At 30.3% G+C, this 11,636-nt stretch overlaps 1 non-coding gene across 1 annotated transcript; it reads right to left on the bottom strand.

Annotated features, from left to right (window-relative positions):
- Positions 1-1,529: 1,529 nt before the first annotated feature.
- Positions 1,530-1,603, bottom strand: Trnat-agu. The gene has a single exon. It is a non-coding gene; the product is annotated as a tRNA-Thr (tRNA).
- Between the last annotated feature and the right edge of the window lie 10,033 nt (positions 1,604-11,636).

Raw genomic sequence — 11,636 nt, 5'->3', positions numbered from 1 at the left:
AAGATAGGAAAAATTATGGGAGGATTACAATGTTTTACTGAACGCCAGTGGCATTGGTTCTCTAAAATCTCAGATAAATAGAGAAAAGAAAGATAGGCTATATTTGTTTGTTTTAAATAATAACTAAATAATATAATTGGCAGTTTTAATAACGAATTAGTACGATTTATTTATGTTAGGCATATAGGCTATTAAATTTAGTTACAGTATATTCTTGTGTGTGTGTGTGTCGTAGATCAATAAAAATATAGCTCATTAGAACATTATATTGCTAGATAAAATTAGACTAATGAGTCTCTAACGTTTGTACATTAATATACAGCATAGAATTTTAAATAATGAAATATTTAAAATTCGGAAAAACTATGTGAATCGTAATGTGCAAATAAATCTTTGGTAACCAAATTTAAAAATTAATTTCAAAAGTTATATTAAAAATATGTGTTCGTATCAAATGAAAATATAACATGTCTATCAATAGTCAATACAACCAAATGATTTAATTTATGAAATTTTTTCATAGATATGGAATGATCCCAAAGTTAATGTGAAACAAAAAGCATTGTTGAAAAAGAAATTGTCTGGAAAAACTGGTGGTTAGGTTAGCGTGGTATGTTAGGTTAGGTGGCCTTGCGAGTTGTTAGCATTATTCAATGAGAAGGTGAGAAGAGTTTAATATAACGGATAATCAGGTGACACTCGAAAAGTCAGTTTTTTTAGATATGAAATATATCTGTGAGTTTCACTATAGTTTTATTCAATTTGCTTCTATGAATGAATTATATGCTTTTAGACTTTTTGCTTATCATTCCTGTTAGAAGCCTGTAGCTGAAGAGCAAGCAGCCAGCCGTCAGTAAGCCTTTGCATAACTGCGATAAGCAAGACAATAAATGTGATGCTTATTCATTGCTGAATAAAATTTCCAAATACTGTTACATAATTAACATCATTGAAACAAAAGTTTATAAATTTAGGTGATAGATGCTATTGATAAAACACATATATTTCTATAATTGCACCATCACTTAATGATCCTGTGCACAAACAACTTTCAGTGAAGTATAAAACATTTATACTGCACTAAAAGTTATACTTGTTTAAACTTTATAAAGTACTGTACATATTTAGTTAGAAATATTTATTGAAAAAAGTATTTCTATTTAAAATTTTCATACATGATGTTAATACTATTGAATGTGTTGTATAATTCACTTTCAGTTTTAAAAAATTTATCATTTTTAATAAAAATATAGTGTGTAAGAAATAATACGAAGCAAAAATTAGAGTAAAAGCAGTAAATTCAAACAAAATTACAAAAGAACTGAATACATTTAAAACAAGAATTAAAGAAATTTAAGTGAATTCTCTTAAAAAGCAATTCCTTACAGGAAAATGTACAAAAATATCTTATTCGAAAAATTAAACGGTATGTATTTTTAAATATAATCGACTAACAAAATAAACTCGCATTAGCAACTTTTGTGGATAAACATTAATAAATGCGATAAAAGTAGTGAAAAACTGTAAATAGGCACCGGCGAGATTCGAACTCGCGATCTCCTGTTTACTAGACAGGCGCTTTAACCAACTAAGCCACGGCGCCAGGTAACAGAAAGCCATCTTTCAAATCGATTTAATTGTTACTTGTAGAAAAGAACTTTTCGCATATTTAGTTTTTAATTTATATATCTTCCTGTTTCGAATTTGTGCAAAGATTACTTCACACAGATATGTATCAATTAGTGTTGTAACGAATAGTATATTCGGCCTGAGGCCGAATACCGAATATTCGGCCAAACTATTCGGCTTGATAAACGCACGGACGAAAATTGGCGCGCAAACCGCATTATGGCAAGGACCCTGCTCTCTATTGGCCCGCTGTCACTACGCTTCGCCAATCGCGTTAATTCTTGGCAGTTGTAGCGGACAGACAAGAGTTTCATGGAAGTATGTGATAAATGATGATATCAAATGTGGATAACAATGAAATGACCTACACGTGTAAATAACGGAAAAAGAACAGAGAAGGACCGCGAAGTGAAAATGTGAAAATAAATATGAAATTGAGTTGATAACATAATCGAACAAGTCGAGGCAGCTTATTGGCGCGAAATTCGCGGCCGTCAATGCCAAACAATTGTTGTCATAGACTTCGGAAAGCTAAATGCTTGTAATGAAAGTCACTTAGCGTGCACGGGCGAAAGCCTGGGGCCGTTCGGGCTATCAAGCTGTCTCGAATCTGTGAAATCATAACTGTGACTTATATCGACGTCCTATCTGTCTCTTTTCTCCGTTATCACCAGGCTGAGTCACGTAATTGTAAAATGGGAACTCTACGACGGAAAAGTGACGAATCGAAAGTATCGTGAGCGCGTATTATGATGTATGCACAGGCATACGTGGATTAGAGCGATAGAGGAAAGAGAAAGGGAAGAGCAAAGACGAGCGCTTAAAAAGAAGAATAGGCAGGGTCAGACCCTCGGATGTGCGACGATTCTCGAACGAATAGGTGTGTACGTGTGCTGATCCTTGTAATTATAAATTGTGAATACATGTGACTAATATTATTTTTTTTTTTATTTTGTGCATGTTACAAGTTATAAATAAATATAAACAAACAACACTAACTCGATAACATTAAATCTAAATACCAAAATGATTAATTTACTGTGTTTTTGTTATTTACTACTCCTGCCTTTAGGTATTTGATATTCGGCCGAATAGTGATTAAATATTCGGTATTCGGCCGAATAGTGAAAAATAGGCCGAATAGGCCAAATACCGAATAGTAACCGAATATTCGTTACATCACTAGTATCAATATATAAACACTGCTTACGTATGTTTATAGCTACAGAAGAATAAAGACAATTTTTAGTAGTACAAAAACTAAAAATTATGTAAGGTATTTTGTTACATGTGTACCTTTACCGGTAACATTACAAACAAATCAATTTATGATAACCAACAAGCTATATTAATATATATGATGTTATCATGTACTGTACTTAGCATTTTCCAAGAAAACGAAACTGACTTCAGCAGCTTAGAATACTAAAACTGTGTGAAAGAAAATCTAAAATAAAAAGTTGTCGTTGAAATAAATGCAAACTGACAGCAGTCGGAAAGTCGATTGACATGTAGAGCACGACCAGCTTACAACCGGCAATCGGCCAAAGATTTTACATGACGAACTTTGACCTCGAATACCTTAGTCTATAGATAGAATAAGGACCAATGTAAGTGATATAAGATTAATGTCGTGAGGAAGCCGGAATTTTGTAATGTGTGATGAAATTAGTGTTCATGCGGTTGCTTTAAAATTTGATCACAAACAAAATACTTTCTGACATGCACATGCACAATGCTGCTAAAAAAGCAGATTTGCCTGTACTCTAATGATAGAAAACTGTTTTCCAATAATACTAGATTTGTCAATTCTTTGTACTAGGTATTTTCTAGGTAAAGGAAACTGAACTCCACAGCTTAAATGCTTCTGTTTCGACTTAATACAAAAACATAAATGTGATATGCTTCTAACGTTAACTCTAAAGCAGTTTAAAACCCGCAGGTACGGAGTGATGTGCATGTCAGTCTTCATAGCCGACAAAAAGTCAAGAAACGTTTAAAACACCCATGTGTGTAGCCAGTCTCCTATCAACTCCAATGATCGGATAAAACACGCCTATGCGCGGCCTGTGGACACATATGTGCGAGTTTTAAAAAGTTACTTTTGTCACGACATCGTGCATGTTAAATGCCCGTCGTAATGATCAAAATAAAAAGTTGTCGTAGAGATAAGTGTAAATTGATAGCAATCGTAAACTCGGTTGACATGTAGCGCGCGACCATCTTACAAGTGACAACCCGCCCATAGAGCTTAAGTGAAAAGAAATACTCGTATGATCCGAATTATATCACCTATAGAGTTTACGTGGAAAAATATGATCTTGAATATTTCGATCCATTGAAAACTCCGGCTTCTTCACGATCGACCTTATCTAGTTCTACATATAGTATTTGCAAAAAAAAAAAATGCTTAGTTGTTCTTCGGTTCCTTTGAACTTCGATCGCAGACAAAATACTTTCTAATTTACGAAGAGTTCCGTTCAATAATTCGTTTAAAAAATACAGCAACGAGTTGCTTAACTTTCCCGGAAACATTCGGTGACGCCATCTGTTATCATATTTTATTATAAACATTTTTTTATAGTTTTAACTATTATAAAATGGCAAGAAAATTAATTTAAAAGGTAGGGATAAGTTTTATAAAAAAAAAAAATTGTAAATGCTAATAACTAGTAAATCGTCATTAAGTCCGAATCTACTCGAGATACACACGAATCCCTTTATCTCCCCATCCCTTAATCGCCAAAATTTAATAGCATCAATCCCCCTAATAAATAAAAAATTTCAGAAATATTTCACAAAAAGCACAGGAATTATTAAGTATCAAAGAGGACAAACAAAATCGTACCTCCACCACACACACACACACACACACACACACACACACACACATTAACTAACATCTATACATACAGAAAAACCCCAAATGTTTTGTATTTCTCCACGTTTCAAGGTTCCCTGAGCACAAAAGTGGAAGGAGGGTCATGTTTTTGACCGATCGCCATACTTTCCCGGCTGTTATATAACAGCCAGGATAGTAATAATGTAGTTAAAATATATGTACAGGCTGTCCTCAACTTTTGCATATTCGTCTTTCAAATAACTCGTACTTTCAAATACTTTGTACTTTCCACTGAAAAAAAATTTAAAACTTTTCTACTTTAATAAGAGATTTTAGGCTTTCTATTCAGCCCTCTGGAAACGGAATCCCTCTTTATATCATGCAACTGTATTACTTTGAATAAGTAGTATAAGCATGGTAGTATAAGCATTCTACAATAATTACTTTTTCTATTATCATTTTTAATTTTATTAGCATTATTGCTAGTCTTTTATATTTTATTTTTTATTAATATATCGAAAGTTGTCTAGTGCTTGAGTGCAACAGTTTGCAAAATATTGACATAAACTAATTTGTTAGATAAAATTATCGTCTATGTAAAAATAATTTTGCACTTCAAAGTTTTAAAGTAATCTTCTCTAGCATAAAAAATTTAATTAATTTATGTTAAACTATTCATTCCTGCAGCTATATAACAGGATATATCATAATACTATGCAAATATTTTAATATTAAATGATAATTTACAGGCTCTAAAAGTTTTTATACAATCGAGAGGAGGAAAATTGTTTTAATGAAAGGAACTCGTTTGGTAAGTTTATCAATGTAGGCTTTTAAATTGAAATCGTAAACTTAACTCTAGATAAGCTCAGTGAGTTGTACCAGAAGTCACGTTATTTCAATTCAAGAATTTCTCCCTGAAAGAAGTTAGATAGATGATTGGCACGATTTTATTGCTAGCATGGAAGTATGATGTACAGGGGCAAGCTATTAGTAATTTGAGGTGGAGAGCATATATTTTAAATTAAATTAAAATATGATTAATAATTGCAGCCGGGCATTGTGAAGATGTCACAATAAATAATTGCTCGTTTATATTATATATACAGTAATTATTATTTAGATTTAATAAAATTGTAGACTACTAAATAATTAAAACTTAACGTAGAAAATGTATAATTTTTCATCTCTATTATAGTCATTCTGAAGGTAAAAAATTATTATATTTACCGGACGTTAATCATATATAAAATGGAAAAGTATTGGAATCGTGTCAAATTTGACCTTCCTAGTTTTTGCAAATCTTCACGTTTTAAAATCTCCTGACCCCAAAAAAGTATAAAAAAAGCAAAAAAAAAAATTGTGTGTGTATGTCTACTTTGTTCAATATCTCAGGATAGGATAAAGTTAAAGAAACGAAATTTGGCGTGGTAGCTTGTATATAAATGGCATTGATGCTGTTAAATTTCGGTGGTGAAAGGTCGAGGAAATTGGAGAGATAGAGGTTGAGGAAATTGGAGAGGATAAATTGTGAATGGATCATAACAAATGATCCATTCACAATTTATTTATCAGTAGTATGATTAATAATATAAAAGTTTATTTTTTGAAAGTAAAATCTCATAACAGCCGGGAAAGTTACGCAACTCGTTGTTACGTTTTTTCTTTTATTTAGAAAACAATAAAAGGTAGATTTGTATGTTGCTGATGGAGTATTGCATTCAATATCACTTTAACCTTGGCGACTCTCGATTTTCTTAAACTAGTTAGCTGACAAGTTTCTGATTAGTTTCTTAAAGATTGTCTTCTGTGCGTGACATAAACATGCGTTTGGAAACTATTACCTTTACATTCGTTTAAATTGGTAAGTTTCATTTAATTTTTATGCTGTTAAATTTAAATTTTATAGAAAATAGATAAATTAAACAAATACTTAAACATGTATCGTATATAAAAGTTATTTGTTTTTAAAATATATTATTTTCTGTATTTATTCAGTATATAGATATATCAGTACAACTGATGCGAAATACTGTATGAATAATTGTTACTTATTGGCTCAATCATCGAGAGATGTGACCATACCACGATTTAAGTGTAATCTGAACAAGTGATAGCAGCATAGGGTTTCGCGTTCACTAGTGGCTGAGTAGATGAAACCACTGAACACCGGTAGTTGCTCGTGAGTTCGCACTTTTCCAATTGGCTAGCAACGTGGAGAATTTCGGATCTTTACGTTAGTGACACCTAAATAGAGGCCAGTTTTTCGTGTATCCCGTTGCCGTATAGGAAAAAAACAACTAACCAACCAATTATAGAGGGTTTCATACTGTTCTCACATACAATACACAATATCAAGTGCCATTGTATGACAGATGACTTAATCGGCACTGGCTACATACTTGTCGAATCAACTTTGGAGAATTTCGGGTCTTTCATCTTTCTTATAATAAATTCCGTGCAAAATGTTCAGAAGAACAAAAAGGTAAATTTTATCATAAGTTTTGAGCTGTTAAAGTTTATTTTGTACAGAAGTTTAGATCTGTGAGAGGAATATATTTCCACTCCACAAATTCCACAATACAGTATATATAATATGGAACCATATTGTGAAATTATTTACTGCAACGTTATATTGTAGAAAATACATATTCTTTAAAAGTTGTACTTATATAAGAATTTATGAGCACATGTTGAAAAATATAAAAGTTTTCCGTATAAATGTTTGGAAAGTGTATTTATGGTGCTTTTAATGGCTGTATTAAAAAATCTTTCCAAGGTTACCCATTATACACCGTGGTTTTAGAACACAGAACCATATGTATCGTATAAGTGTGACAATTTTAAATATTGCACTGAAGAGGGGCTTAGCATTTATATAAGTCCGAAATGCATATGTGAAAACAATAAAAGAAGTGTCTAACCTGAAAGCTGTAATGATAGTCTACCGAACTTAATTTCGGATTAAAAAAACATACATTCATAGTACTTTTTAAAATGTTTTAAATTATATTTAATGGTTATATGTCGATTCTGTTTAATAAAATTCTTGAAATTGATTATCATTACAGAAAATATAAAATAAACTATAAATAATTGATTTTTCTTTGTTAACCATTAGTTAAGCTTATCTCAAATCAACTTTTAAACATGAATAAAAATTAAGCCTATATAATCGTTTACATCATTTCTTCCGTATTTAAAAAAGAAGAATAGATAAACGGTAAAAGGAAAATTTTTATAATAAATTACTATTATTAAGACAGCTGTGTTATTAAAATATAAAATGTCCTCTTAACAGGTTTGAAGAATTTACAAAAAAATGCCAGTTTCTTGACATTACATCATGATTTTCCGACTGTCATAATACAGTAGTTCAGTACTTATTATGTTTTTGTTAAGTACATCAACCGTTTCTACGATATGGAATAAATCATGGCTGTACGAATCGGAGGAGCATGAGGCTAACTATCTCACAAATTCGAAAACACAGCGACGTAACATAAACAATCTTTAACCGAGAAATTAAATTTAATTCAGTCCAAGATCTTCACAGTGAAATCACTTCTTTAAGTAACTTAGGCTAAAGGTAGATAGTTAACCCATCAGCTTCTGTCAAATTTAACAATTCGAAATAGATTAATTAATTTAGAATGAAGAATTTAGAGCAGAGAATAGTAATCCAGAGAGACTAACGAATTTTTTCATAGAAAAGTATTAAATCTTTTCTGCCATATGTTGGAGATCGCATGCATAACCAGAGGTTACAATCAGCTTTAACATATAATAAATCGATTAAATCCTTAGAGTAAGGAATAAATTCAAATCAGTTTGATTGATATTCGTCATTATAATATCAATGAAATGATAAAAAAAAGAGATATATCAATCTCAATTTGAACACAATCCTTCTAAACAAGAACCAGTTTTCCGTGAGAAATGTTTGGGAGCAGACCAGTGGAGAGCTTCTCTGGGACCCAAAAATAGAGCAGCCCCTTAGCCATCTTGGATTTGACTTTTTTCCAATATATTTTGAACAAATGAAAATTTTACATTCTGTTAGTAAAAATAATATTAATTTTATAAGGATAGGAACAACTCTATGTTTTCTTCAGACTCGGGAAAAATCTCTAACTTTCTCCTCTCGACGGTCCTGCATATGAAGCATCGAGAGGACCTTTTTGATAGATCTCCATGCCTTGAATTGCCTTATCCCATCAATCTAATTAATTCAAAATACACTTTCATATATTTTTACAGGCTAAAAGTTTATACATGGTAAAAATCATTTTTATAATGTATTGAAATTTCCTATCTGCAAAAACTTACATTTAATGCTTGTATGCAGCATTAAAATATTATTATTATTACTATTATTATTAACATTGATTTATTAAAATTACAGATGTAAATTTTGGAAAATATTAAAGAAAAAACAACTAATCATTTTTGAATCATAAAAATCTATACTAATATAATAAAGAGGTAATGTTTGTATGTTAGTTTGTATGCAGCAGGTAATCTCCAAAACTACTCATCCGATTTCAAAAATTCTTTCACCAATATTTAGAATGGAACCTCAGGGTGGACATAGGCTGTCGAATACATGTCGAAATTACCCCATTGGGGGGAGAGGGACAGGATTAAGGCTTACTGTGAAAAACTTGGCTTCTATTATACTATTTTAGATGCGGGTTTTTGCGTTTTTGATTGCGTTTTAATAGGGTACGTCAACAGAATGTACACTAAGAAGGGATTTTTCGATATTCCCCCCGGGGGGGGAGGGACAGGATTAAGGCTTACTGTGAAGAACTTCACTTCTATTATAAAATTTTAGATGCGGGTTTTTGCGTTTTTGATTGCGTTTTAATAGAGTACGTCAACAGAATGTACAGTAAGAAGGGATTTTTCGATATTCCCCCCGCGGGGGAGAGGGACAGGATTAAGGCTTACTATAAAAAACTTGGCTTCTATTATACTATTTTAGATGCGGGTTTTTGCGTTTTTGATTTCGTTTTAATAGGGTACGTCAAGAGAATGTACACTAAGAAGAAATTTTTCGAAAAATTTTCTCCCAGGGAGGAAGTGTTATACATTTAGGCCTATAATAGATACATTTTGAGCCACAACAAGGCGTGGCGGGGTCTGCTAGTTTGTAATAAATTTAGAATTTATTCATTAAAAAAGATATTTGTCCTTAGAGATTCGTATTAAAGATTTTTAAGTCAATAAAATAATAAGCGTGCCAAACCAGTTTTACAATTAAAGTCAAAAGAAAAAATTATGATAAAATTTGTTTTGTAATGTGACAAGATAATGCCATAATTTATCCTGGAGAACTATTAGTGGATAATTATAAAATATATATACTTATTATTTAACATATAAAAACTAATAACATCAATTCACGTATTGCATGTATTGCATTAGTGTTAAATGAATTTTGTTTTTAGCCAGGAAAAATTTAAAATAAGCTAATTATAACGTGTTCATACAATAAGTAATTTGTTTACTTACAATAGTTAAACGTGCGTAACCGGAATCGTAACGTACTGAAGTCTCCCGTTTAAGAACGTTTTCGTTTTATTCACGTAGACAGGTTTTACTGTATTGTGAACTTTTTCTTAAAAAAACGTCAACCACATTTCAATTTTATCATTTACTTTATTAAACGAGCAGAAAAACATAAATTTTAGTGTCAACACTTGCAACTTTTAAAACTAGTTTTGAAGTAAATAGATAAGTTTTTCTTTATAAAAAGAAAATTGATTAATTGAAACTAAATAAGAGATTTTAATCAGGCTGTAATCTGGCTAATTAATTGTAGATATTAAAGAAAATAATATTCTAATTGAGCATTATAAATATCAACCTAATATTAAGATTGATACGTTAATAACTACTATTATTCAAAGACCTATCAATTTAATTGACTTATGCTTGATAAATATATGCTCCATTCAATGTTGCAAACTACAGTAAACTAACTCTATAACTGATTAAGTGAAAGAAATGAAGGAATACCGTCATTAAATACCTCTGGATTAAAATACCTTATAAATATTTAATTTTTGAAATTCTGCACATAAAATAAGATAATAAAGTAAATTAAAATTTATTCATATTTTTTTTTATTGCTTTATTTTATGAAAAGATTTTAACGTATATTTTTCTTTGTAAATTAGTATTATATAGGCCTACATAATATCAATATGATTAATGAAAGAATAATTTTTGAATAAAATATCGAAGTAAATTTCTATATCTAACAAGTAAAAATTCGTTACGTTTTTACATTTTGCATCAAAATTTCAATAAATAATAATTAATTTAAAAAAATAAATGTACTTTATTAAACAAATACAATTTTGAAACTGTAAATTACTATTTCGTGATAAATGGTATTGTTTTTATACAATAAAATTCTTCCATCTTGAAAACTCGCATACAATATTTTTATTAGAGAACTAAGAGTAGATGAGAAAGTGAATGTAAAAAAAACTTCTCGCAAAATTTAATGTTGTTCATATATCGTTTTTAATAATTTTTCTTTTTTAAGTTTTATATAATTTTATTCATGCGAATACAAGAATAATAAGTTTAACTATACCGCTAAACTCTACAACTAATATCTAACGTAATAATAATACATATTAAAACTACTTGGACCTATTTAAAAATCATTGGAAAAAAAAAAGGTTTTTAAATAGATCCAAATTGCTATATTTGTTATAATTTAACTGGCTTCTTAGGTTATAAGAATTGCATATTTTATAAATTTACATAAATTATAAAATCAAAGTTTAGTTTTTAGAATTACCGATATGGAAACATCTTATAAATCACAAAAGTTTGATTGTGAAAACTGAATGTTTTTATTGGTTAATAAAATAAACATCTACGTGAGATTTATTTTTCAATTGAATTCTGTTTGTACAATTGATTAAAAAACAAAAATATTAATTCGAAACCAGAAAAATCCCAGCCTATTCAGAAAATTATCTATGTCATATGATTGAGGGGTTAAGCCAGCTCTCGGTAAGTACGCATAAATTATATGGTTCAGTGAGAACCGCTGGAAAAAGATGGGCATTTATTTATTAGTAATCTAACTTGTTCATTAATTTATAATATGCTATTATTCAATTTAGTCTTTATATCATCT

Source organism: Centruroides sculpturatus, unplaced genomic scaffold (genome assembly GCF_000671375.1).
Source record: "Centruroides sculpturatus isolate CEXI.00-Female unplaced genomic scaffold, Cexi_2.0 scaffold525, whole genome shotgun sequence".
Taxonomy (NCBI): domain Eukaryota; kingdom Metazoa; phylum Arthropoda; class Arachnida; order Scorpiones; family Buthidae; genus Centruroides; species Centruroides sculpturatus.
Note: the sequence above shows the minus strand (reverse complement) of the source record. Positions and strands in the feature narration are given on the sequence as shown.